This window comes from Mesocricetus auratus, unplaced genomic scaffold, assembly GCF_017639785.1.
Source record: "Mesocricetus auratus isolate SY011 unplaced genomic scaffold, BCM_Maur_2.0 Super-Scaffold_100024, whole genome shotgun sequence".
In the NCBI taxonomy this organism is placed as follows: Eukaryota; Metazoa; Chordata; class Mammalia; order Rodentia; family Cricetidae; genus Mesocricetus; species Mesocricetus auratus.
This window is the reverse complement of record NW_024429205.1, coordinates 29,232,671-29,258,797: the sequence shown is the minus strand read 5'-3', so window position 1 is coordinate 29,258,797 and position 26,127 is coordinate 29,232,671. Positions and strand designations below refer to the sequence as shown.

The 26,127-nt window shown below is 46.2% G+C and overlaps 1 long non-coding RNA gene across 3 annotated transcripts; it reads left to right on the top strand.

Moving 5' to 3' along the window:
* LOC121133821 lies at positions 1-24,417 on the top strand. 3 transcript variants are annotated; one of them, XR_005870818.1, is made up of 3 exons: positions 1-62; positions 10,802-10,915; positions 23,111-24,417. It is a non-coding gene; the product is annotated as an uncharacterized LOC121133821 (long non-coding RNA). The 3 variants fall into 3 exon arrangements; XR_005870817.1 differs by lacking the exon at positions 1-62 and having other exon boundaries at positions 3,171-10,915; positions 23,111-23,454; positions 24,264-24,417; XR_005870816.1 differs by lacking the exon at positions 1-62 and having other exon boundaries at positions 3,162-10,915.
* Positions 24,418-26,127: the final 1,710 nt, after the last annotated feature.

Sequence of the window (26,127 nt, the reverse complement as noted above, 5' to 3'; positions counted from 1 at the left end):
GTGTGTGCGGGTCTTCTGGATGCCAGGAGCGGGCCCCTGGAAGATTGAGGGGATGGGTGAAGGTAAGTTTTAAAGCATTTTTTTTCTGTTGTTGATAGAACTTTTTGCATAGGGCACAGAAGCCAACAACTGAACTTTTCCCCCTCATCTCCCCACATCTGTTTGCAGATGTAAGCTTACACAAAGAAGAGGGAAAACATTTGCATCTTAGAATAATGAAACAATCTCATAACCAGAGCTGGCTCTGAGACTATGGGTCATGGGAGGATCGATAGGGAAAGACAATATGAATTGTTGACTTCCTGCATGATGTCACAGTCCACCAGCTCAGTGCAAAGGGCATCCTTCGGAGAGATGTTCATGTGTGGTTCTGAGGGCATCCTTTGGAGAGATGTTCATGTGTAGCTCTGAAAGTGTCTGAAACCGGAAGTCATACCCCCCACACTGAACACTGAGACCTAGCCTAGTACAGGAACCAGAATGGTCTTAGTTTTAAGCAAACAGCTGCAAGACTGGGCTGGAGTGGGTCAAGTGAGGGACTGAGGGAAGGCCCCTTTTTGACATGGGTAAAGTATGGTTAAAGCAGTCAAAGAGGCATAAGTTTAGTCTCAGAACTTTTACACTTCTCCTCCTTTAGCAGCTGAGGTTAGACTTGACATTTAAGTGTTGAGGTAAGTTTTTCTTATAGCTTTGGAGGCTGGGGAGTCTACTGTTGAGGGGACTGGTATTCGATGTGTTACCCCATGTCAGAAGGTGGGAGAACAAGAGAGTGAACGTGGCCTTTCATAACAAGCCCATTTCTGGTTGAAAGCCTTCCGTAACGGCAGAGCCCTCGCATCCTGATCACTTCTTAGAGTTCAGGAGGGGGCACATTTGACTTTGTAGTCCACCCAAAATCAAATTTGGGAGTCACTGCCAAATGGCATTTAATAGACACAGGACAAAAGATTTTTATGAGTCTTTTACTGCAGTGGTGACATCGTTGCAATCATTATTGTTCTGCAAACAAGCTTTGGGACTGTTGACAGTAACTAACATACCAGCACTGTTCTGGCCCAGCTCCTAACATATAATTCCAGTCACTAAGGCATCTGCTAATTAGAAGACAATGATTCCCAGCTTTCTATGGCCTCTTTGACCCTTGCATGCCACATAAACGAAAAGCTGGAGGAGAATAAAAGCTGAAGTTATACTGAAATCATCTTTAGAAGCCCCGGGAAGGAGTCAAGATAAAGCTTGGTCCTATTCCAAGAATTTTCCTTTTGGAGATATCTAGCAATACTTCTAGAATTTTCTCCCTTGCTATTTACCTACTCCCACAGGATGGAGTGATGGATGGAAACCAAGGGGATAATAGAACCAAGTTGAGTCTTGCCCTGTTATTCTTCACCATTCCTACTCCAGCTTCCATTCTGCAAGCTCAAACTCGAACAAGATGTTTGCAAGAAAGACAGAAAGCAAGTGTGGATGATTGTAGAAGCCAGGAAAGTGCTCTGAATCTGTGGTTCTCACGTTTGCCTTCGTCGTGACACAGACAGACACCTATATTTCTTTTTTGTCTTATTTCTCCAAGGGGGTATTTCTAGCCATATCATTTAACCCTCAGCACTAAATCAGTCTCCTTTGGGGTCTCAGAGAGGAGCCTGACACGATGACATCCACTTTTGTGGTGTTTTGCTCTAGGAACTGTCCTCTGTAAGATGACATGACTTTGAATTTCCACCAGGTCCTCATAGGTCCAAACCGTACTGGGTCACACAAGGAAAGCTGGGGAATCAATGAATCAGCAACTGCCATGGACCACACAATTACAGTCAAGTAGAAGCTAAGAGACAGATATGAATGCGTAATGAGAACCCCAGGAAGGAAGCTAGGGACTGGCAGTTAATAAGAACCCCAGGAAGGAAGCTAGGGACTGGCAGTTAATGAGAACCCCAGGAAGGAAGCTAGTGACTGGCAGTTTGGTTTGCAGGTGTGGGAGGTAAACAGGGAGAAAACATCTTCTCCGAGACTTTGAAATCAGCCCATGCTGAAAACAAGTAATGGAACAGGTTCCTTTCAAGTTTTCTTAAGTCAGAGAACAAATATTACATACACACTGACCCTTGCATAAATAAGGCTAGGCAACCAGTAGATACGATAGCATGATGTTTTCCTTAACCTGACATGGCGTCCCATCTGGAAGCAGGGCTGATACCTGAAAACTGTGGGGGGTCCAAGGGCACTTAGCCTACCCTCCTGAACAGAGGGAGGCAGTGTTGACATGCAGGGCTGACCCAAGAGCCAGATGGACTACCTCGTTCTACTTCTGTCCCTATGCCCTCCGGCTCCGTGGGGCTCTTCCCCTGGGCTGCTGGACCGGGCTGTTGGACTACGCCATGGAGCACTAGGGTTCTACAGCCCCACGTGCTTTCAGTTCCCATGTGTTTTGTGCTGTGAAGCCTACTGCTCTGAAAGAGCGGCTGATAGCAGAGTACCTCTTCCTTCCAATATGGAAATGTTTCCTCTGCTTGGATAGCCCACACCTCTGTAAGGAGGGGTTTTCTGATGCAGGCATTGGAGGTGAAGTGACAGTGGATGGGTTTCAGTTGATTGCATTTATTTCATGAAATAATGATTAAGAAATAGGTCACAGGAAAATAATGCAAAAATATCCCCATACTTGTTAGACCATTGAGAGGTGTGTGTGTGTGTGTGTGTGTGTGTGTGTGTGTGCACATGTGTGTGGTGCAGAGATTGAACACAGGGCCTATTTTGTACTAAACCAATACACACTATCATTCAACTATAGTCCTATTCACTAGAGACTATTTTGAATTGATCTGATTTAACTGAATTTGACATCACTTGATATTAACTGGTGAGAGGATCCAGAGACAAGGGCTGCTGGGGTGAAGGACGTCCCTTTTCTTTAAGGGTGTGACCCTAAGGGGTCAGCCCCACACCCGTGTGTGTGCCTGGGCAGCACTAACTGGGCTCACTGGGTGATTTAAAAAGAAGAAAGGAAAGAAATGAAATAAAAGACAAGAAAGGGAGAAAGGAGAGAGAGAGAGGGAGACAGAGAGAGAGGGGGGGAAGGGAGGGAGGGAGGGAGGAAGGAAGGACATGATATTGGGAGGAAGATGTTGGGAGTACCAGAGGAGTTGGAGGGGAAGGTAAGATCAAGATATATTACATCCATGTATACAATTTCCCAAGAATAAATTAAAGATTAGAAAAAATCCTCAGTGGATTGACATCAATATTCTGGGAATAGAAATTGCCCAGGACATAGAGGAACGGGGTGGAACACTGAGTTTTGTGACATACTCAGACAGGCTAGGTAGAGTTGGAGAACATCTCTGAAAGCAAGGGACTTAAAAGTTGAAAGGGGATTAAAAAGAAAAATGGAAAAAAAGAAAATCTGGCTTTATTTGAAGGTTTTCTCTGGCATTTGGTGGCAACATGCTTATCTGGGGCTTTGCTACTGGGTCCAAAGGTCCCACAAGCCATCTCCTCTCAGTTTAATGTGTCCTCCTCTCCCCCAATTGGGACCCAGGTCCGTGCTCCATGGGTATCTGGCAAGGAAGCACGAGAGGAAGAGAGTTCTGTCTAAAAAAAGGCCTGGTCATCATAGACAGTACTTGACTTCACTGCCAACCAAGTACGGGGTTGCAACGAAAAACGTTTAGCAGCCTTGGGCCCCTACAGCTTTACTAAAAAAGACCCTTCCTCATTTTCAGCCCCACCAAAATCTTTATTTATTTATTTTTGGATTCCCATCCCGAATGTGGTCACTAACAGCAACGCAGGAGGCCCTCTTCCTCCTCTCCCTGTTCAGCTTTGGCTAGCATCTCTGTCCCAGCTCCTCCACTCTTCCTTGGAGTGAATGCGATAGTTGGGCTTGTTTTGAGCAGACACTCACCGCAGAGGATTCATCAGGGAGGGAACAGAGAGCCGCAGACGAGCACGGATTCACCCCTGTACTAAACCGGAAAGCCAGCGCTCCACCCAAGTCTGCAGATTCTTTCCCAGGAGGCTTAGACTGAGTTCTCCTGAGTCAAGCAGACTCCTTCGGCTTGGCTTGATGGAGATTCTGTGGCTCCCTCTGCAGACCTCTCAGAGCCCTTGCAGAGTTCGAATAACCTAAGCGTGGCCTCCAGCTCTCCGTGTTTTCAGGGAATTCATTATAGTTAGTTCTCCATTGCTCACTTTACAATGGGGCTATCTTGGCTCCGTTGGCTGGCATTCATTTGTCTCCGCCGTCTGCTTTGTTCCCCACTCTCTAGGTCCAGCACCCAGCTACTACTGCTGAATCTTGTATGCAGTGTTTTTCTCTCCAGTCCTGAACTCTGCCTCACTTGGCTTCGATTCCTTAATACATTTTTTTAAAAATCTGAGATGGAGTGAGAGAGCTAAAAGGATGTAAGCTGCTCTTCCAAAGTTATGTCCATAGCTGAAAATGTGAACTGGAAAATATAGCAGTTAGCTTGGGTTTCCTTAGGCTGACCAGAGATATTTATCCGCAAATGATGAAAAATGGGCAGAATGTGCAATTCTAAGGGGACTGGATTAAGCAAGCTTATTCTTCTTGCCTGGGGTGATGAATAACGAACTCCCCTGTTGGTTTTTCCATCTGGACTCCTTCATGCTGACTGTCTATGCTCCATGTGGGGAAGTTGGGGTGGGCGGAGACCAGAAGCTGTCCCATGGGAAAACTGGGTTGTATGGAAGCAACAGCAATGACAACAGAATTTGAATTGTTCTTAATTCTCTTCATTTAGCTCTCTGCCCTAGATTTCACTGTCTATGTTGATCTGTGCCCCCCAAACCCAAAAAGGTTTCATGGAGGATGTGCTGCTTGCTTTTTCTCCCTGGAAAGGACCTGTAACATCTCGGCACACAAGCCAAAACATTTTTCCAACCTTTCTCTCAAACTCCTGGTGTTTTTCCTCAAAACCAGATGCACTCTTCCCCCCAAGAAAGGGAAAGGTCTGTGTGGCTGGGTCCTGTTCTCTACAAAATGGCACACTGTCCCTTCTTTGACAAATCCCTGACCCATGGGTGGATCTTGGGGCAGTCAGGGTTCTGGGGAGCCCTTGTTGGCCATGGCCTCTTTTCAGCAAGGTTACATGGAACTCTTAGCACTAATGTCTCATGGTAGCTTCACCCAGCAGGTGAAGGACATGGGGTGGTTGCCTTCCCCTTATTCCTAATCAAACGCCAGCCGCAGCCTGACTCCCTAAGTTATCTTCTGTTTTGAGTGTTGGCACCGTTCACCCTGCACCACTGACATCCACAAACTGGGCATTCTGTCTCTACTAAGTTCTACATGGGATTTAATCAATAGCCACGCTGGAGCTTGGAAAACCAATACAAAAAGAGTTAGATATCAGAATGGCTTGCTCTTAGTCTTCACTATCTTTGTGTGAGTCAATTCCTCAAGCTGTTGCTGCTGCCTAGCACCCAAGTCCCCCAGCTGTGTCTCCTTCCATCTTGGCTGTAGCGTTTCTCCTTCCTCTCATTTCTCAATAAATCACTGAGGAGCTGCTCCCCGTGGAGTATTATGACCATGGCTGATGATGGCTTCATTCTGAGAGCAACTTAACTCAGAGACTGCCTGTAAAAATAGACGAATAAAAGTTTCAGGTCCACCAACAACCACGGAGGGAGTTATTTTTGATCAGTGGTAATCATCTCCAGTGACCATAACATCAGCTGTGGAAAGCTTATATCCTCAGGGTGTTCACAAAACTATAACTATGATAGATTTTTCTCACTTATTAGAGAATAATAATCCTAGAAGTAGTGTCTGTAGAGATCGTACTTGCCCAGGGATTGGCTCCCACCTTTGTCAATCAATAACCATTAAGTGGAGGAAACTGAATAGATTAGCAGCTCTGAGGCAAAACACATTGTTGGAGCTGAGCCATTCAGGACTAAATCCAGATGCAGGAGTCCCAGGGCTTGTCCACAGGCTGTAGGAAGCCCCCTCTTCAGGGGACAATGTTTTCATTCTGCTTTAGGTAGCACACTCTAAAATCTCCTATGTTTGCATCCCTTCCCGTCTCTTCTATGTCTGTGTCTTTGTAGAGAATGCTCTCACTTTGACAGTCTGAACGAGTTCCTTGGACCACAGTTATACTAAAGCTACTACAACTTCATGGCTTAAAAATGACAGAAATGTATTCCCTTAGAGTTGGGAAGGCCAGAAGTCCAAAATCAAGGTGCTGCCATGGCGAGGTCACTTTGGAAGTTCTGAGGTAGAATCCATTGCATGCCTGCCTCCTAGCTTCTGGTAGAATCTGGAAACTCTATGTGCTTTGACCTAGGTTTACATAGCCCTTTGTCTTCACACAGCTTTCCATTCTGAGATTTCACATCTATTTCCTCTTCTCTTACAAAGATGCTAGTTATTGGACTTAGCCCCTCCACGCTCCCAAGGATGAGTTCATTTTAAGGTAGTTAACTTTATTACGCCTGCAGAAAGTTTTTTTTTCTGAGTAAGATCACACTAAAAATATAAGATTTAGGCCGGGCGGTGGTGGCTCACGCCTTTAATCCCAGCACTCAGGAGGCAGAGGCAGGCCGATCTCTGTGAGTTCGAGGCCGGGCAAGGACTGATGGCGGGAGAATGACACAGTTCATCCTGTCTCTCAATCTAAGGGGAACAATGCCAAGTGTGTGAAGGAGAAACACGTGACTCTGAAGGCATTTATTTCTTTTATTATTTATTACTTTTGCCAGTGATTGGCTCTGGATTTTGGTTAAATGTCTTGCCACTCTGTGCCTCATCTGCTTAAAAATGGAACAAAAACCAACCTTTATAGAAATATAGACATCCTCACAGTACGATTAGGATGTGATCAGAGAGTTGTAGTGTTCAGGACAGCCCTACCATAGTAAAATACTTGTTTGTTTGATTCCCTCTATTACGAGAGCAGTCTCTGTTCTGTCATCTAGGATTTGACATCTGAGAAATTAGGCATTTCAGCTAGTTGTGTTTACTGTAAGTAAATGTCTACTAATTTCTTAAGTGTTTTATAAAACTTTTCTTGGTTCTTTGTGGTCAACAAGAAATCAACAAATGTTGTTAATTATTAAATGTTTTTATGAAACTGGAAACTTCAAGTTAAAGGAGTCCCAGAGAAGGAGAAAATGAAGCTTTCTTGAGAAATTCTTCTTGGGTGTGAGTGAAAAGGCGGGGTTAACAAGCAGAGTGGGCTTGATGTTCCTGCTGGTTTGATGAACATTTGCTTTGGCCGTGTGACTGTTCCCAAGGCTATCAACAGCCAGGCCAGTCAGGACAAGGCCCCGGCAGGGGGAAAGCACGAGCGGTCTGGGGTCCAAAGGAGCATCAGAGAGTTCTCTGCACACGCACAAGGAAGGAAAGGAGGCTGGGAAGTCAGGGCTTCCCAGGAGCCTGGAGCTCTTTTCCAAGAACGCTTCTTTTTTTAATGAGACACGATCTTATTCTATAGGGCAAGCTGGCCTCAAACCCGTGATCAGTTTGCCTTGGTCTCCCGATGATGCTTTGACTATAGATGTTGGCTATCATATCTGGGTTTCAAGCAGATCTTTTTATAGCAAAATATTATTTTTTGTATAAATTGTTTTTTTCCCTCTTTCTCTTCTTTTATGTGTCCTCTTAACATCCAGGAAAGCTTTTGATCACATTTTACTTCAACAACTTTGGAAGGACATGCTTAGGTCTGTGATTGTTAAGATGACTAGGCTACTCTCAGATTCTTGTCTGATTAGTCAATCATGGTTTTACATGTTTTGGAGCCTCTTGTGTAGGTTACTATGTGTTGATGGAGTGTAAAGCAATTTTAAATATTTTCTACATAGTATTTTGTCCATTTGGTACTCTTTTGTCCCATTGCAGCCAAATGTGTTCCCCATGCTGTAACTTGAGCAATGTTGTGATTGTTTCTCTGTAAGTGACCATATCAAGGCTGCAAACTCCATTGGTATTGTCAATCTGGATCTCGAGATGAAGGAACACAGGACATGTACATTCTACTAGAGGGAACACTTGACTTACTTCCTTCTTCCAAAATAAATCAACAGCTACAAACACTAAGGTCTCTGCATCCAGCTGTACTTGGTTCCTGGGGACCAAATTGCTAAAAAGACATGTTTCCTAACAGGTCCCACGTGTGCCCCCAGAGTAACCGCATTTAACCATACCTTCTACTATCTGACTTTCAGCACTCGTAGACATCATCACATGAAATTATAGTGAGTACACACAGCAGAATCATTGAAGGACAGAACTTATTGTGGAAAGGAAAGATGGTAAGCTATCAAAGATGGGATCCCTGAGGCCAAACTACACAAACCTGTTTTGGTTGATTTGGGTGTCAGATAGAGGTTTGTGTGTTGGAGGCTTCATCCTCAGTGGGAGGCAAAGCCTTGTGTGAAGTTATTGCACACTTTGACCTTGACCACTGTTTTCTATTGTCATGAAATATGACAAACTACCCATTACCGTTTTCTTCTGCATTTTAGTCCAAACGGTTATAACACTGTGTTGTTAAGGAAAAGCATCCTGAATGTATTATTGTGACATCACTCTTCATCCATCAACTTAAAAACAAAAAGGATTCATTGTACTGGAAGACATCTGTGGAAAGACAAAAATTCTCAGGAAAACATTTTTTTGGGAAATTCCCAATACAATGAGCCTAGACAAGTAAAACTCCACATCAAAGCCGCCTGGCACTGGTTCTAGGTCATTGTTGTGAATTTTTTTTTTTGTGTGTGTGTGTGTGTGTGTGTGTGTCTGGGACACAAATTAAGGAGGGTTTTTTTTTGTCATTCAGAATTCCAAGAAATATTTTACAGTTTGGATCTGAAACGTTCCCCCACATATTTTGAACGACTAGCCCATAACCCGTGATTCTGGAAACTGGCAAGTGGGGCCTAGTTGGCAGAAATAGATTCTCCTGGTAGGTCTTCGAAGGTTTTACCCAGTCCCTGGTTCTTGACTCACGTTTAATTTGCTGGTCTGCTGTGACATGCTGTGCTCTTCTGACACCACGAATTGAGTGACCCTACATGTGATCTCTACAGCAGTGAACTGGACTTTCAGAAACCTTGAGGCAAAGTGAAACTTTCCTCTTTTAAAATGCAAAAGCTGTGACCGAAACCTGACTGTGCTGACTTGCAGAAGAAATTCTGAAGTGTTTGATGATGTGGGCTGGACAAGTCCCAGAACAACCCTGCAAGCAGAATTTAGTAGATGATTCTGGTAGAACTTCAGAAAACCAGAATGCTTAGACAATGAATGACAGACTCCTGAGGTTTCAGATGGGAATTAGACAGGAAATGCGTGCTATACTCTGCAAATAATTTGCCTAGGTTCCATCTATATTATGAGAATTTGAGTGAAATTTAATTTAGAAGTAATGGACTAGTGAAATTGAGGAGGAAATTTCAAGTTAGCGCAGCATTCAATCAGTGGCATGGTTATTACTGGCCACTTTTAGCCAGGTTTACAGTGAGAATTGGGATCAGAAAGTAAAACAGAAAGATGAAACAATAGCAGCAGCCATATTGTTTGTCAGGAAGGAAGCTTGTTTTTGAAGCTGGAAACTAAGAGGCCTTGATTGTGAAAGAGACTTATGCCAAGTAATTTTGGTGGGAAAATAGAAAAGGTGGCTGGGGGCTTTTCGTAACTGGCAAGATCCCATGTGCTGCAGGCTCTGTGATGTAAAACTGAAAACCCATTTACAAGATTTTTCTTTGAAAAGACAGAATTCCCAACACCCTGCTAAAGAAGATCCACCAAGGGAATTATTTTCCCATGCTCAGCCACTCAGACACCTAAAAAGCTGCTACAGTCCCATCGTCCAAGGAGGCTCAGCCACTCCCTGAGCTGACAGTGGAACTTGTCACCATCCACACGGTAACTGATTCTGTGGACATGCAGAGTCTGAGTGACGGGGTCCTGGAGGCTTCCACCAAGGTTTTGGAGAAAGCATGGGTGGGTCCTCCACAAGAGATACCCGAGAAGCTTTTATGTGCATCTGTGAGAGTGGTACCCAGGTTGCCACAGAGATGCCAGGGTCTTGGAGATGCAGGAACAGAAGATGCCTGCTTTGTGGTCATATAGGATGCAAAGGATGCTGAGACAGCCTAGACCTGAGCCGTAGAAACTGGACATTGAGTTGTGAGACTTAATGTTTTCCCTGCTGGGTTTCAGTCTTGCTTTGGTCCAGTTCCTCCTTGGGACGGCCTCATTCTTGCCCCTGTGAATGTTTGTCTTATGCCACTGCACATTAGAAGCAGCTAATTACCCTGTTGACTTCACAGTTAGGAATTTGCCTTTGGTGCCCCCTGCTTATGTGACTCCATTGAAAATCATTCCCGGGGTGAGCAGGGGAAATCCATCAAAGAACCAGGCGACCACGTGACCAGCCTCAGAAAGAGGCGGCTCCCAAATCTAGTGTGGTGGGATGTATCTTTGAAAAGCACACCCTGGGTCACAGGGAGAGCCAGTCTGAGTCCCCCAAAGCCACAAGTGATATCACTGGGCCCCAAGGCAGGGCGTGCCTTTGTCTTTTCCGTAAGTCACTCCAAACATCCACTTACGCTCTTTAATTTGTACCATTCCTTCAAGGTCTTGATTATGTGGTCTATAGGTCTTTGCAACTGACTTGCAGGAGAAATTTGGAAGTGTTTGGCGATGCAGGCTAGAGAAGTCCTAGGAAAACCCTGTAAGCAGAACTTCGCAGGTGGTTATGGTAGAACTTGAAAGCCATGACTGAGTACAGACCTGATTTTGTGCCTAGCTCACTTCTGATCTTACCTTCAGTGAACTTCTGTTGCCTGCAAGGTGCGGGACTCTCAGCTACTCCTCCAGCACTGTGTCCGCCTGCACGCTGCCGTGCTCCCTGCCGTGAGGACCGTGGACCGAACCTCGGAAACAGTAAGTGAGCCCTCTCAATGAAATGCTTTCCTTGTAAGAGTTGCCGTGATCATGGTGTCTCACCATAGCAACAGAAGACTTATCATGAAGTCTGATGGCTTTATTGATGGTGAAACTAGATGGGTTTTAGATGCTTTTATCAATGCCTTCCTCTCCTGTGGTATTTTCCTCCTGTGCTTCTTGGACGAGTTCAGAATTTCGTACACTTTTAAGCAGAAAGACAACAGTGGTCCTTAGCTTTCCAGTTAGTAAGGGGCAAAGTATTTGAAGGCACCAACCAATTCCTTCACAGCCACCTTTGTTCCTCACTGGACTAGAACTCACAGCCAACAAACTGCTCCTTTAAAAAACAAAGTACGGACTGTACTTCTCTTTTTAACTAAGTGCTGCCAGCTGACCTATCTGTCTGGAACAGGGGGCTTTCGTTCATTCCACACATTAAATTCACATATTTAAAGATGTCCCTTTGTTCCTGGGCTCTTCAGTTCTCAGGGAAATAAGTCAATAATTTTATTTCAACATTTGAACTTATTTTGATGATTCAGCCCACAGATGGGAGGTGAAATAATTCCAAAAGAGCAAGTGGGAACTCCGAGTTCCCCGAGGCTGGGAGCACATTCCTTTCAAGGGTCACAGACTCTCGAGGCTTGCTCTAGCTTCAGGAAAAATAGTCTCCAACACCTGGGCGGGTCGGACTCACTAAGATGAGTGCTATGATAAGGCTGACGGCAACAGCTGGGAGAGACCACATTGGGCGCTCCATTGACCTCCAGATGACTAGCTACCCTTCCGGGAGGCCTCTTCTGGGTGGGAGGGAAGGTCCATTGCCAGAGGACAGTCTGGTGTTTTCTGCTTCTGCTACAAGAACGTCTCCTTCCCCTCCCACCCCCACATTCTCTGCCTGGGAACAACATTTCCAGAAGAGACCTGAAGCTGTGATAGTCCATGACAGCCTCGGGAAGAAAAGGCCCTTTGTTCAAGTATCTCTCCCTCACATTTAGTTTTGATGTTTTTTGTTTGTCTGTTTGTTTGTTAATTGGATAGCTTCTGTTTTTGTTTTTGTTTTTTTTTTCCGAGATAGGATTTCTCTGTATTGTTTAAAGGCTGTCCTGGAACTTGCTCTGTAGACCAGGCTGGCCTTGAACTCACAGAGATCCCCCTGCCTCTGCCTCCCGAGTTCTGAGATTAAAGGTGTGTGCCACAGAACGCCCAGCTAATTGGATAGCTTCTAAGTAAATATACTCTGGCAAGACAAATTTCTGAGCTGAGTCAAATACACCCAATTATTGCCTCATAATTCATAACATCACTTTCTGTGATAGTGAGCGAGGGAGAAGTATGCTCAGTGACATGTGCATACTTGTCCAGGGACTCCACCCTTCTGGGTAGGCCTGTTTCTGCACCGACCTTCAAAACCCAATGCAGAGGTAGACAGAGACAGAGTTATGGTTCGGAGATAGACTGTCTCCCTTGGGAAAGGTGCATGTGTTGGGACTTTATCTTTAGATGGTAGTCTATTTTGAGAAGTTCTGGAAACCTTAGATGGTATCTGAAGGAAACAGGTTCCTGGGGCAGGTCCTTGGGAGAGATCTTGTTCCTGTCTGCCTCTTCAGTCTTCTTTGCTTTCCACACGCTCCTGCTACACACTTCCCCGCACACGCCCTGCTACACACTTCCCCGCACATGCCCCTGCTAACACTTCCCCACACACGCTCCTGCTACACACTTCCCCGCACACGCTCCTGCTACACACTTCCCCACACACACCCCGCTACACACTTCCCTGCACATGCCCTGCTACACACTTCCCCGCACACGCTCCTGCTACACACTTCCCCACACACACCCCGCTACACACTTCCCTGCACATGCCCTGCTACACACTTCCCCGCACACGCTCAGAAACAACCAAGCTGACTATGATGGACTGAACTTAGCAAAACTGTGAGTCATGTAAAACCTTTCCATCCTTAGTTGCTTTCCCCTAGTATTTGGCTAGAGTTAAATAAAAGTAACTAACAGGGAAGGCAGTTAAAGAGAGCTGGTTCAGGAGGGCTAGGAACCTGAACATACTCGTTCACTTCACAATGTGTGTTCCTGTTTGTTGTGTAAGGACAGGACAGGTGAGTGGCATCATGGCCTCACGTTTGTTTAGAAAGTACAGAGACTACCTAAAGAGTAAGTGAGCTCCTCCACCCCTACCGTGGATTAGGAAAGGTAAGAAAAACAGCATCGCCCGTAACCTAGTGGGGCGCATCTTCCCGGGAACCTCCATGGGAAACCAGGTTGCAGTGGTGGCCTCCTCTGCACATTAGCCTCCTCCAGATCCAAAAGTCTGGGCCTCCAAACTTCAGCGGTAACTGTTCTTAAACCAAAAAGAATGCTTCCCTTCATTTTTTTTTAAAGCAAAGAAAAGATACTTGGTCATATGTTTACAAAGAACATTTTAAAGCAGTTCAAAGATGAAATTCCACCATAAAAAAATAAATGAGCTTTTTTGTTGTTTTATACAAAACAAGACATTTAAATACATGTTTTAGAGACCCACACAGCGAGTGGGTTAGCAAATTATTGTTTTTTTGTTTTGTTTTTGTAAGACCCCGAATTTATAGAAATAAAATTTAAGCTTAAACAGGGAGGGCACCCCACTAGAGAACTTGGGAAGTGAACAAAGGACCCCATCCCAGGAACCGGCCATACCACAGAATGGAATGTATGGTTTAGAGACCTTAATTGCAGAAGGGCTGTAAATCCACAAAAAGCCAATTATGGGCTGCCATCTGTGAAGAACTGACCAGGGCGTCAGAGATGGGCAGACAAGACTAGTGGGAAACAAGGAGATAACACTATTTACTTAGGGAGATATAATTAACTCATGCCAAGGTTTGAGGAATTTACAACATGTAGGTCAGGAAGACACCTACTTCCCCGGGACAGGAGTTTCGTACCCCCTTCCCCCGTCACGAGATAGGGACCCCTTCCAAAAGCTTGTGGTTTTTGTCTTTAAAAGCTGATTGTAACTGAACCTCGGGGCCAATCGGTCTAAAAGCTGACCGAGAGGCCCATCTGCAGATGCCTAATTAAAGCCTCTTGCGTGTTGCATCAATTGGCGTGTGGACTCTTGATTCTTGGGGTGACGAATCTTGCTTGGAGACCCCTCCTCAATTCGGGGTACCCCAACAGTTTTGTTTTTTTGTTTTGTTTTGTTTTAGGAGACAGACGGTTTCTCTGTATTGTTTTGGAGGCTGTCAGTCCAGCCCGGCCTCAAACTCACAGAGATCCGCCTGCCTCTGCCTCCCAAGTGCTGGGATTAAAGGCGTGCGCCACCACTGCCCGGCTCAAGAAAACTAAGAAACCTGACAGCAGTTACTTTGTAACAAACCAAACACCGGTCCACCGCTTGCTATCTTCCTGGGAGCACCGTGCATTGCAGGGAAGCGGGCACCATTTTACAGATGAGCAAACAGATTCACTGACGTTAGCACAGCAGTCACGTTACCGTGAGTGGCAGAAGCAGGCCGTTGGGAGTGCATTCCTGCTTTCCTTCACGGCTCTCCTTCTCCACCAGGAGTGGCAGCCATTTTGGAGCCGTGCGTTTCAGTTCACAAGCATCGAGTGAAATGGTGCGTTAGCCTGTGCCTAAGTCAGCTCCGAAGAGTGAGGATCCCAGAGGGACTAAGGCCTGCGCTCCTCCAGGACCTTAGGACCTGTCACAGGACGCTAGAGAACCAGAAGGGAGCGCAGCCGAGGCAAGTCCTCCAGTGTAACTCCAGTCTGCCTGGGCCCTGACTATCCCGGGGCACACTGGGGTGAACCAGATCTGGGGCAGTCTGTCAGGGACCTTTTTTGTGTGTGATGTCCAAGCTCCAATACCAGGAAGAGAGGAGAAGTACATGAGGCCAGGAAGCTGAAGAGAACCGAGGCGTCACAAGCAGATAAGGCATTCATTTGCTGGCATCCAGGCTGCTAGGGGGTTGATGCCAGCAGGCACACTCTGGCACCCAGGGACTGCACACCGGCTGACAAACAGACTGACGAACACAAAAGGTGAAGACAGCCCCTCCCCCACCTCAAGGTCATTAGTTATACAGTTTTTTTTTTTTTTTTTTTTTGGTTTTCCGAGACAGAGTTTCCCTGTATTGTTTTGGAGGCTGTCCTCGAACTCACAGAGATCCACCTGCCTCTGCCTCCCAAGTGTTGGGATTAAAGGCGTGCATCACCAACACCAGGCTTATATAGAATGCTTAAAAGTGACAGTCTGCAAGGAATAGTTAGTTACATGACAGAGTACATCACTGTTTACTTTGAGGGTCCCCATATTTCTGGTATCAGCTACGAGTAGCTGACTCGAGGCTCCCTACAAGTTTACCATCAACTGAGTTTGAGGTGGCTATACCAGGTATTCATATCAGCACCATGTCATCTAAACATAAGCTGCCCTTAAGACACTTTGTCCTCTTTTCTGCCCACTGGGAAGGAGAGGTGGGAGGCTTTAGGACCCTGACTGAAGGATCACCCATCGAACTGTGCTGTAGAATCCAGGTCCATTCTGTCCTCATGTTTCTGGGGTATCACAGCTCTGACAGCCTTTAGAATGGTTCTCAACCTTCCTAACTAATGTTGTGACCCCTTAATACAATTTCTCATGTTGTGAGCTTCAAAATACAATTATTTCGTTGCTACGTCATAACTATAATCTTGCTACTGTTATGGATTGTAATGCAGATGGTCGTAGGTCCCTGTGAAAGGGTCATGCCCCACAGGTTGAGAGCTGCCGCTTTGAGACATACTCTAAATCCATTTCCCTCCCCAAAACCTCTGATTCCCTTGAGCTCCTTCACCGCTCTCTTACAGTAAATGTCATTCTAAATGGGTAGGTCGGCTCAGAAGCCCACATTTGCTTGAAAACAGAGAACAGATCAGGGCTTTGGAAGGTGGCTCAGTGGCTGAGTTCTTTCTGTGCAAGTGGAGTCCTCAGATCCTTAGAGCCTGTGTACACGGAGGCAGCAGCGAGCAGCAGAAATGGTTTGGAAACTAGCAGGCCAAATAGCACGGTTAGCAATTTACATACAGGTGAACAATGAGAGACCCTGCCTCTCATAAGGTGGAAGATGATAATTAACACCCACGGTTGTCCCTCTGACCTCCATAAAAACACTGTGGCTTGCATGTGTCTGCACTTACATGTATGCGCATGCACACACACACAGACACACACACAGACAGAGACTGAGAGGGGGAGGGGGAGGAGAGGGAGAGAGGGGGGAGAGGGAAAGGGAAAGGGGGAGGGAGATGGAGAGGGGGAGGGGGAGGGGGACAGCAGGAGAAGGCATTGAGTGGAGGAAGGTCAAGAAGGCCTTGGTGTTTGCACACTGTTAGGAGCCCGTGGAGTCTCAGCACTTAGGTCCTGAACCTTCAGCTACAGGACTTGCAGCTAGAAAGGACCATCAACCCAGACGGATCTCTCAAACACCCAGCTTCTCATGCACACTGAACTCTGAGACCTTTCTTTATGTTCCTCGGATCTCCAGGCCACTGTGCCTTCCCTGGCCTCCACCCAGCCCCAATGGAGGCCCCAACGTGTGTGCCACAAACCCGACAGGCCCCCAGAGTTTGGCAAAGTCTCCCACATGCACTAACATTTGCGTCAATGGCGCCGGCCCACGCCATCCACACCCAGCATCTGCAATGTCTTGGAGCCTACCAATGAACTAGCGTTTCTTGAATATTCAGAATCATGTGCTGAGAACACTTATCTAGTTTCCAATTTGTAGTCATCTTGGATGCTTTAGCGGGTCCTTGCTGCAGCTGCTTACAGTTATTGTCACCAGGACAGCAGCCAGCCAGGGGAAGGGTACACTGCTGTCATTCGGTGCTGCACAAACAGTGCTTGAAAAAGAAATGATGAGCTTGACCATGAACTTAGAGGATAATGTCCCAGCTCATTCATCTCCCCCGAGCAATACAAGGCTCTCTATACTTGAGGCGTAAGCATCCAGTGGTCCCTTCTGAAGTGTCTGCTTTGGCCCTGTTTCTTCAGCTTGTTTGTAATGGAGACACATGGACGGAAGGGGGTTTTGCATGCGTTCCTTACAAACCCTGCTTTAGTTTCAGTGTCTACCTTGTAGTAGAGCAATCCCTTGCAATGCAGGGGATTAGCTGCAGGACCTCTGTGGATATGAAAATCTGCAGATGACTGAGTACCTTGCATGGATGGTGTGGCGTTTGCATGTAACCCAGAAACATCCTTCCATGTGTTTTCAATAATCTCCAGTTTGCACACATTTTCTAATACAATGTAAATGCTGGCTAAACAGATGTATTGTTTAGAGAATAATTATAAGAAACAAGTTTCTGCATATTTAGTACAGATGCAGTTCGCTCCCCCCAAATATTTTAATTCATAGTTGGCTGACTCCGCAAATACAAAGTAGGCAGATACAGAGAAATAATAATATAGAAATATTTTAACAAAGAATTATAATGATAACAAAAAAAATTCAGGGTAACCTTACTGAGCAGGGCTGGAGAGATGGCTCAGTGGTTAAGAGTACTTGCTACTCTTCCAGAGGACTCAGATTCCTTTCCCAGCACCCTTTATGGTACACACATTCATCTGTAACACCAGTCCCAGGGAATCCAACACCCTCTTCTGGCCTCCAAGAGTACTGCATTCATGGTGCACAGACACGCAAGCCGGCAAAACACCCCTACTCATAAAAGAGAAAAAAATCTTGCCAAACACACTTTAGAACATAGTACCTCTAAGGGAATTCTTGTTAGTCTTCTGAACTTGTGTGAGCCCCTCAAAGAAGTGTCTGAAGCAAGAGATGTGCCCCGTCCCAGGCAGGAAGGCAGGCAGGCTGAGTCCAGGTCCCAAAGGAGCCAGGCAGACAAGCGAGCAGCACCGGGGCAGGTAGGCTGAGGGAGAGGCCCACGGAGGTCCGGTTCGTGTCTGTCACTCCAAGCTCATGCTTCTGCTGCCTGAAGCCTTCTGTCTGGCAGAAGGGACAGCCCTTGATGTATTAGAGAAGATAATGACACATATCTGGTGGCATATTTAAGAAACACAGTATTTGAAATGTGGCATTCGCCAACCAATGCTATCTCGCGCTCTCTCCCCTGTACCGGCAGCACGCTAAGGGCCCAAGTGAGAATCATGACAAATGTCACCGGCCCCATTCACACGTGCAGTTCTCCGTCTGGGAGAGTAGCTGCAGCGCCTGTGTACCAAGCTGGAGGATTTAGTGTACTCTAGTACTCCAGACTGCTGTGCCAGTTTGGAGGTCGGGAGCTCGGAGAGCGTCCGGTACCTTCTCTGATGTTCACTTCAGTAGTCAATTTCTCCCCTGAAGAAACATGCGGGTGGCTTGGCTTATACCCAAGTTCCTCCTGGGAAATGGCATCTGAGACCCCAAAGCATTTAGGAGGCACAAAAGCGAACTGGATGTTTGGCTGCTCTAGTTCCAAAAGCCAGCTCCTGTAGAAGTTGGCAAATAAGACCTACAGGCCAAAGTCACACTGAGCCAAATTACCGATTTATACTCTGTCTGATGAGCTCTGTCTCACAGAGCAAAGTGGTTGGCTGCAAAACCAGAAAATTCTTTTCTCAGAAGCATTTCTCTTTCTTTCCTTCTTCCTTTCTTCTTTCCTTCCTTCCTTCCTTCCTTCCTTCCTTCCTTCCTTCCTTCCTTCCTTCCTTCCTTCCTTCTTTCTTTCTTTCTTTATTTCATTTAGACTCCATAAAGAAGATCCAGGAAACAGTGCCCAGAATTCAAGTCGTTTTGCTTCTTTCTACCCTCACATGCCCCAGTCATAAGACAGGACTAAACTGGAGCATGAGGCAAAAACAGGATCTGGCCAAAGAAGTTCCTCTACATCCTTCCCACCCTCCACTTCAGCGGTGGCCTTCTTGGGGGCGGATGGCTGCACTAAACAGCCACCATGTCCCCAGAAGTCCTCTTGGCCATGACTCCTGCAACAGTCTGGTCCTTATCTGTCCATAACTCAGCCCCTTTCTCTCCATGATGCCCATAAAGATACAACTTTATGTCAGAGTTTTCCCTAGGGCATAGAACCACAGGCTACCCACCCCCACACCCCCTCACACAAATAGCATCATGGGAAAAGAAAATCCATCTACAGGTAAATCAAGGGAAGCGCAAGTCAGTGTGCAATAGGGTCTGAGGACATGGTCGACTCAAGCAGTCGTTTCTTCTGTGCTACGCTCCCCTCTTTGCAAACCTTATCTTGCCTGCCCTCCCTTAGTGGCAGCTACACGACCTACTCCCTGGCCATCAATAATCGAGTCAGGAGCAAACGCATGACCCCTTTTAAACCAATCAGGCCTCTGTATCCGGACTTGGGGTTGGAACCCTGAAAGCCTGAGGCCACCAGTTGTCTGTGGGCGTTGGACCTATGAGATGCTATGGGTTACAGGAGTAGAGCAGTGGCGCTCAACCTGTGGGTTCAGACCCCTCCACAGGGGTAGCCTAAGACCATGTGAATATCAGATATTCATGTTAAAATTGGTAACAGTGGCAGCATTACAGCTATGAAGGAGCAATGAGCGTAATTTTATGGTTGGGGGTCACCACACCATGAGGAACTGTGTTAAGGGGTCGCAGCATCAGCAACGCTGAGAACCACTGCTCTAGAGAGCGCCGGCTCTACGCAGTGAGTATAGTCCAAGGAGCTGGACTGAGGGAAGAGAGAGAGACTCAGACAGAGACAGTGGAGAGGCAGGGATGGGAGAGTCGCTGCTAGAGAGAAACTCAGACAAAGATAGTGGAGAGGCAGGGATTAGAGAGTACCTCCAGCTGGGTTTCGTCACATTTCTGTACAAACGGGAAAGTCATTCTCTCTCTGCTTACAACAGTCTGAGCAGGTTTCTGGTCTAGAAACAAAATGTTTCTCCATGCTAAGATGAAACAGCTGGGATACAGGTTGTAAGGGAGGCAGAGAGTAAATCTTAGGAGTCCCACTTCATGCCCAATATTCATATATTCCAAACCGCAATGTGATAGTCCTGCTTCAGTGTGTCAACTTGCCCAAATTTCTGTTTGGACAAGTGCAGCATATTTATGTCTAACATAGCGCTGGGGAGACTTTGCTGAGCAGACACAGACCTGGAGACCATAAAGAAAAATGGGTGAATAAGACTCTAAATCTTAAATTGCCTTTCACAAAGGCTCTACGAACAAAACCAAAGGCAACGGATCTTGTGGCTATGAGGACTGTACACTGCTTCAAGGGAGGCCATTGGCTGGGCCCAGCCTTGGCTTCCTGGTTGCCACATCCGCTGAGTGTTACCGTTGGCCGAAGACCGTGGCCTCTGCTTGTCTCAGAGTGGGGCAGTGAACAGGAAGGAAGAAGGAAGGCACGGGATCCAGGAAGACTGGCTGAGAGAAGCAGAGGGAGCAAGAGAGTTGGAGACGAGGGAAGCAATCCGCCTCTGCTCTCTTTTCCCCCACCCTCGTGGGGCACTGACTCACTGGTGTGTGCCTGTTTTAGGGATTCGATGTGAAAGGGAGCTTCAGAAGCCAGCAGCGACAAATGATCCACAATTCAAACCCTCGTCATCGCTCCTAAGCCTGTGCTTGGGCAAATTCAGTTATTGCACGTTGGCCTAAAGGCCTCTGAGCTGACTCTTCGGCGTCTAACATTTCCTTCCTTTTGTCCTAAGCAAAATTCCCTTTATTTTTACCACCCACTAGAAGGGAGAATTTAAATTAAGTCCTTTTATTTAACAGCTTGCCAAACAATAAACAGCTCTCTCAAACTAAGCCCCATCTTATCTAGGGAGAGGGCAATAAAAACTGATTTATGCAGTCAAGAGGATGGCGAGACGTTTTTATAGCATCACAGATGGTTTTGCAAATTGCAGAGCCCCATTATTTGGTTCTGTAGCTCTCAATCTTTCAGCCTGTGATGTGAAAACAGTACGAGCAGGCTCCTTCCCTCATCTCTGGTTCCGCGGGTAGATTGTCTACCCCTAGAAGCACCTTGAGTCTTACAGAAAAGATTCAGACGGTGAAATCGTTCCGTAGTTCACTGCATGAGAGGGTAATACTACGAGGGAGGCTTGCAGGAAAAGTGATCTGGCCCAGTGGTGCTTGGCTTCACACAGCCCTGAGCTGTTGGGCTGGGGGCGGGGAGAGCAATGCGAGCCTGCCGAGGAGCACCTTCCACAGCTCTAGAGCAGGCCCTAGAGGGGTGAGATGATGAGAGAAACTAGAGCCCACTCTGCTTCTCTCCACCTATTCTGTCCCAGCTGCAGCCTGGTGTATTGGCACATTTGATTTGCTGGAGCACAACACCTATGAAAATCAACTTAAAGGAGGAGAAACTGTTTCAGCTCACAGTTTCAGAGGCTTCAGTCTGTGGACATTTAGTCCCATTTCTTCAGGGGCATGGCCAAGCAGTGGTGGGAATCTCGTAGTGAAACACAGAGAAGTGGGGGGGCAGGAAGGAGAGGGGGAAGGGAGGAGAGGAGGGAAGAGAGGAGAGGGGGAGGTGGGAAGGGGAGGATGGGGAGGGGGAAGGGAGGAGAGGGGGAGAGGTGGGAACGGAGGAGAGGGGGAGAGGGAGGAGAGGGAGGAGAGGGGGAAGGGAGGAGAGGGGAGAGGGGGAAGGGAGGAGATGGGGAGAGGGAGGAGAGGGGGAGAGGGGGAAGGGAGGAGAGGGGAAGAGGTGGGAAGGGGAGGAGGGAGAGGAGGGAAGGAAGGAGAGGGAGGAGAGGGAGGAGAGGGAGGAGAGGTGGGAAGGGAGGAATGCCAGGGATAAACATCTATAAGACAGAGTTAGTCCTCAAGGGCAGACTTCTGAGGACACCAGTTAGCCTGGCATCCTGGTTTCTGTAGTCTTCCAGTAGTCAGTTGAATGGATGTGCCCATCAATGGATTAATCAGTTACTGAAGAGGGAGACCTAGTTTTCTGAACATGGCTCTGCTGGGGACAAGGCCTTCAGAAAATAAGCTTTTAGGGAACATTTAAAATCCAAACCATGACAATGGAGATCAGATCTATTCTCAGTGTACCTCTGGTCTCTTTCTCTGGGTCCTTGAGATTGGCCCCGGGTGAGAGGGAGCCACACTGGTGGAAAGAGCCTGGGGCCATGCTGACTCCGTGTGAGTGCCAGCTCCACTCTGGAATTCCAAATGTTGCTTCATTTTAAAACGGGCATGACACAAATATGCCCAGAGCGAGGGCTCTCAGGATAATTAAACGAAACAAGATCTGTAGAGCAGTTGCCTCCCTTCCTGCCACCATAAATGATGACTGTTTTGAAAAGCATAGTGGTGTGGTGTCTTAGGGTTTCTATTGCTGTGAAGAGACCATGACCACAGCAACTCTTATAAAGGAAGACATTTACAGTTTCAAATGGCAGCATTCAGGCAGACACAGTGCTGACTACATCGTGATCAGAAGGCATCAGGAAAGTGGACTGTCGGGCACTCTGAGAGAAGTTTGGGCAGAAGAGACCTAAAATTTCACCCCCAGGGTGGCACACTTCCTCCAACAAGGCCACACCTACATTAACAAGGCCACACCCCTTAATAGTGCCACTCTCTCTGGGATTATGGGGGACAATTACATTCAGACTACCACAGGTGGGGAGGAGTGGTTCTTCCAAAGGCAGAGCCCAATATTTTCCTTGGCTTTTATTTTTTTCTTGTATAAAATATTCTCTTTTAAATGGTAACCAAATAAAAATTGTTAGAATTTTATAATTCATATGACTGAATTGATAGAACTTTGGTAGTTTTATTGTATTTCTGATTTTAATAAAGATCTGTTTTCTTTTTTCTACTCTTTTGTGATTTTAGGGTATTTCACTGAAAAAATAGATGTTACATTGGTGTGAGATTGTACTTTAATATGGATATACATTGGTATAGATGTTACATTGGTGTGAGATTGTACTTTAATATGGATGCACATTGGTATAGATGTTACATTGGTGTGAGATTGTACTTTAATATGGATGTACATTGGTATAGATGTTACATTGGTGTGAGATTGTACTTTAATATGGATATACATTGGTATGGGGCGTAGGTCGTGGTATACCCTGTAAGATCCACCTCTATGCTTTATGTTACGGTTCAACGGGCTTATTTTTCTGAATTTAGGGTGAACCATAAACACCTAGACCCTCAGCGAAACTAGTCGTGCCCCCACTCTATTTTGCAGATGTGGAAATCGAGCTTTAAAGTGATTGCCCTGTGTCACGCATCTCAGAAGATGTTGGGACCGACAGTCCATGTTTCAGCAGCCGGTCACACTTCTGTGCCTCCGTACTTGGCAGCTACAGACCTGCCCAGACAAGCCTTGGTCTCTGGTGTGCAGCTCTGTCACCCAAAGGCAACTGGCAGGTTCGTGTGAGGCCACCGGTGCCAATTCACCAGGTGTGGCGTCTGCACAGAGAGCGACACTGGTAAGATGAGTGACACATGGAGGCTCTGACAAGCTTCTGTCGGTTGGAATGTGCATGTCCAGAATACACACAGGTGTTTCAAACCCTGCAGTGCTTTTCAGTAAGTACCACATGCCCATAAAGATGCCCATGCATTTATTAAGTGGGAACACAGGGTGGCTGATTCATTACCTCTTCCTTCTAACCTTGATAAGATGGTTAGAATTTGCTCAGAAATGCCTTCTATTGACAATAGAAACGATGTACTGTCTCCGTTTCTTCTCTTGTTCCTTAACTTCCCACCCATACCTGTCTTTTCCTCTCCTGTCACTGTACTCCCTCATTAGCGTGCAACAAATTTGCACATTTTTCCCCTTGAGTAGATGTAGTTTCACTCTCCTTCCTGACTGGCTGGCCCTCTTACCTTTGGCGAATAACTTTGCCAGGAACGTTAAGGGAAAGAGTAATATTTCCTTTAGGAAATCTAGATGTATTATCTCATACAGATTTTTATAAGCACTTAGTGTTCCCGTGGAGCACACAGCCACACAGCTATCCCTTCCTACCTGAATGACCACTCGGTCCACGGTCCTCTCCTGACCAAGGTTATTAGCCTATGGTAGATTTACTCCAAGTCTGCTTGACACCAGAGTCTAGTCTGATGTTTCAACACTAAACCAGACTGTCCTTCCAGCAAGTCAGGCCCTCTGTGGCTCTCCGATGTAACTTTCCCTTGGAAGTGTAAACACTATGAGTGTTAAGTGTCTTTTTGGAAGTGGTGGTAGACTATGGCTGGGGCTTTCTGTTCTTAAGTTGAAGAATGAAAGTGACTCATCAGATTCCATTTGTACAGACCTGAGGACTGGAACTCCCCAACAGCTAGGGGAAAGAATGCTTTCAATCATGTGACATGGGCTCATTGTGTCTTAGGCTGAGCTGGATGACCTCCTCTAACCCCACCATTTGCTGCAAAGGAAGTCAAGAGACCAAGAAGCTCAGTGACTCGTCTGAGGATGCAGCTCTGTTTGAGGCAGGCCAAGACTGAATTTATTTTTATTGAAAATAAATTGCTTTTCCCAATCCACATTCATTCTGCTTGTTTTGCTTGTTTGTAAGAAGTCATGAGGATCAGAAAATTAAGTGCCTTGTAAAAATACAATTTCATATTAGAGAGTTTTATGGAAAATAATTGTAATAATAATGTCAGGAGTTCTAAACCCGTGTATTATAAAGCATTTCTGCCTTTTGCCAAACTAATATATAGAATTTCAGAGTCATATTTCTGCCACATAAAATTTCCAGAGAGTTGGACAGTTTCCTGTAAAAACTCTGCTGAATACTGACTGCCAAAGTTGGGAAACTCAGGATTTCCCAGCAACTCCTTCTTTCCTTTCTGGAGGAAATGCAAACTCCTCAGCATGTCACCTTTCCCAGTCAATCTGCTCTGTTGACACCACGACTCAAGTTCATCAACAGGTTTTGTCCTTGCCTACCTTATACGTTTCTCTTAAGATTCTGCATATACCCTCCCCTCGAAGCCCATCACATGAGTCGTACGTTCCTGGGATGAAGGGTTCATTTTTTTAAATTTCTTACACTACAGGACTTCTGGCAAATTCAGTCTTGTTCCTGGTATAAATCTGAATCAATCACTTGAATTCTTTGGTCCTTAATTTGTCATGAGTAATTCCTACCAGCTTGTCTTCCAGGGTTGTTCTGAACATTTCAAAAGTTAGAAATCTTGAAGTCAGACATACTGGCTTTAGTCTCTGCTGTTAGACAGTCCTGTGACCCCTGCAAGGTCATTGAGGTTTTGAGGTCATCAGCAATCTCAATGACACAATCTAGGCCTCAGCTTCTTCCTGGAAGCTCCTTCACTGTTTAGCTTTGATAAGTACTGCAGAGACCGTATACAATTATTTTATTAATTAATAGGCTGTGTATTGAGTCAACACCAATGAAATATTTTTCATGCCTTGACAAGGCTGTAGGTTGTTAGGAATTTCTGAAGACCGAAGAAATAAAGTTCACCGTGTTCTGGTGTACAGTTCAGTGGCATTTATGTATTCACAAGATTGTGTTTCCAGCACAACTCTGTAATGTGTTTGCATCGTGCTGCTTTTTGGTGGCCATTCTTACTAGGCCAAGAGTGGTGTCACTCATGGGTGGCACTTAACTCAGGCAAATTGTGTCCTAACATTGTATAGACTTCATCTTGTCTGAGATATCAACTATTTCAAGTGACCCTCTCCTTCTAAGGGTCCAGTTCCCTTGGCAGAGGGCTGGGCGTAGACATGAGAAGGACACTGACCCTCGTAGTAAGCCTAAGTGCATTTGCCTTGTTTGCTAAAGCAGGTCTCAATCATTGAGCAAGGCTGATTGGCAAGGAGAAACTGTGAGAAAAATTTCAGCCTAAGGATAAGTGGAACTAGACGTTAATGGCATGGCTGATGGCAAGGCTACAGAGGGTTTTCCAAGGGTTATCTTTGAGTGACACTGATGCCTGTCTTGCGGATTTCATGAATGATAAAGTCACACACACACACACACACACACACACACACACACACACACACACACACCGCTCAGCCCCATCTCACGACATGCTCACTTGACCTGGAATCCGTGGGTACCCATTATGAGCTCTCCCTGGCCTGTGTTGCCCTGCGCGATCACCTACATGATTTTCTGCACTCCTTAACAGACTGCAAGTCTCAAAGAGGAAGAGCCAGCCTAGCCTCTTTTTTGCTGCTGTCCTGTTTCCTGTTTTGTCAACCTGATACGAGTGAGAGTC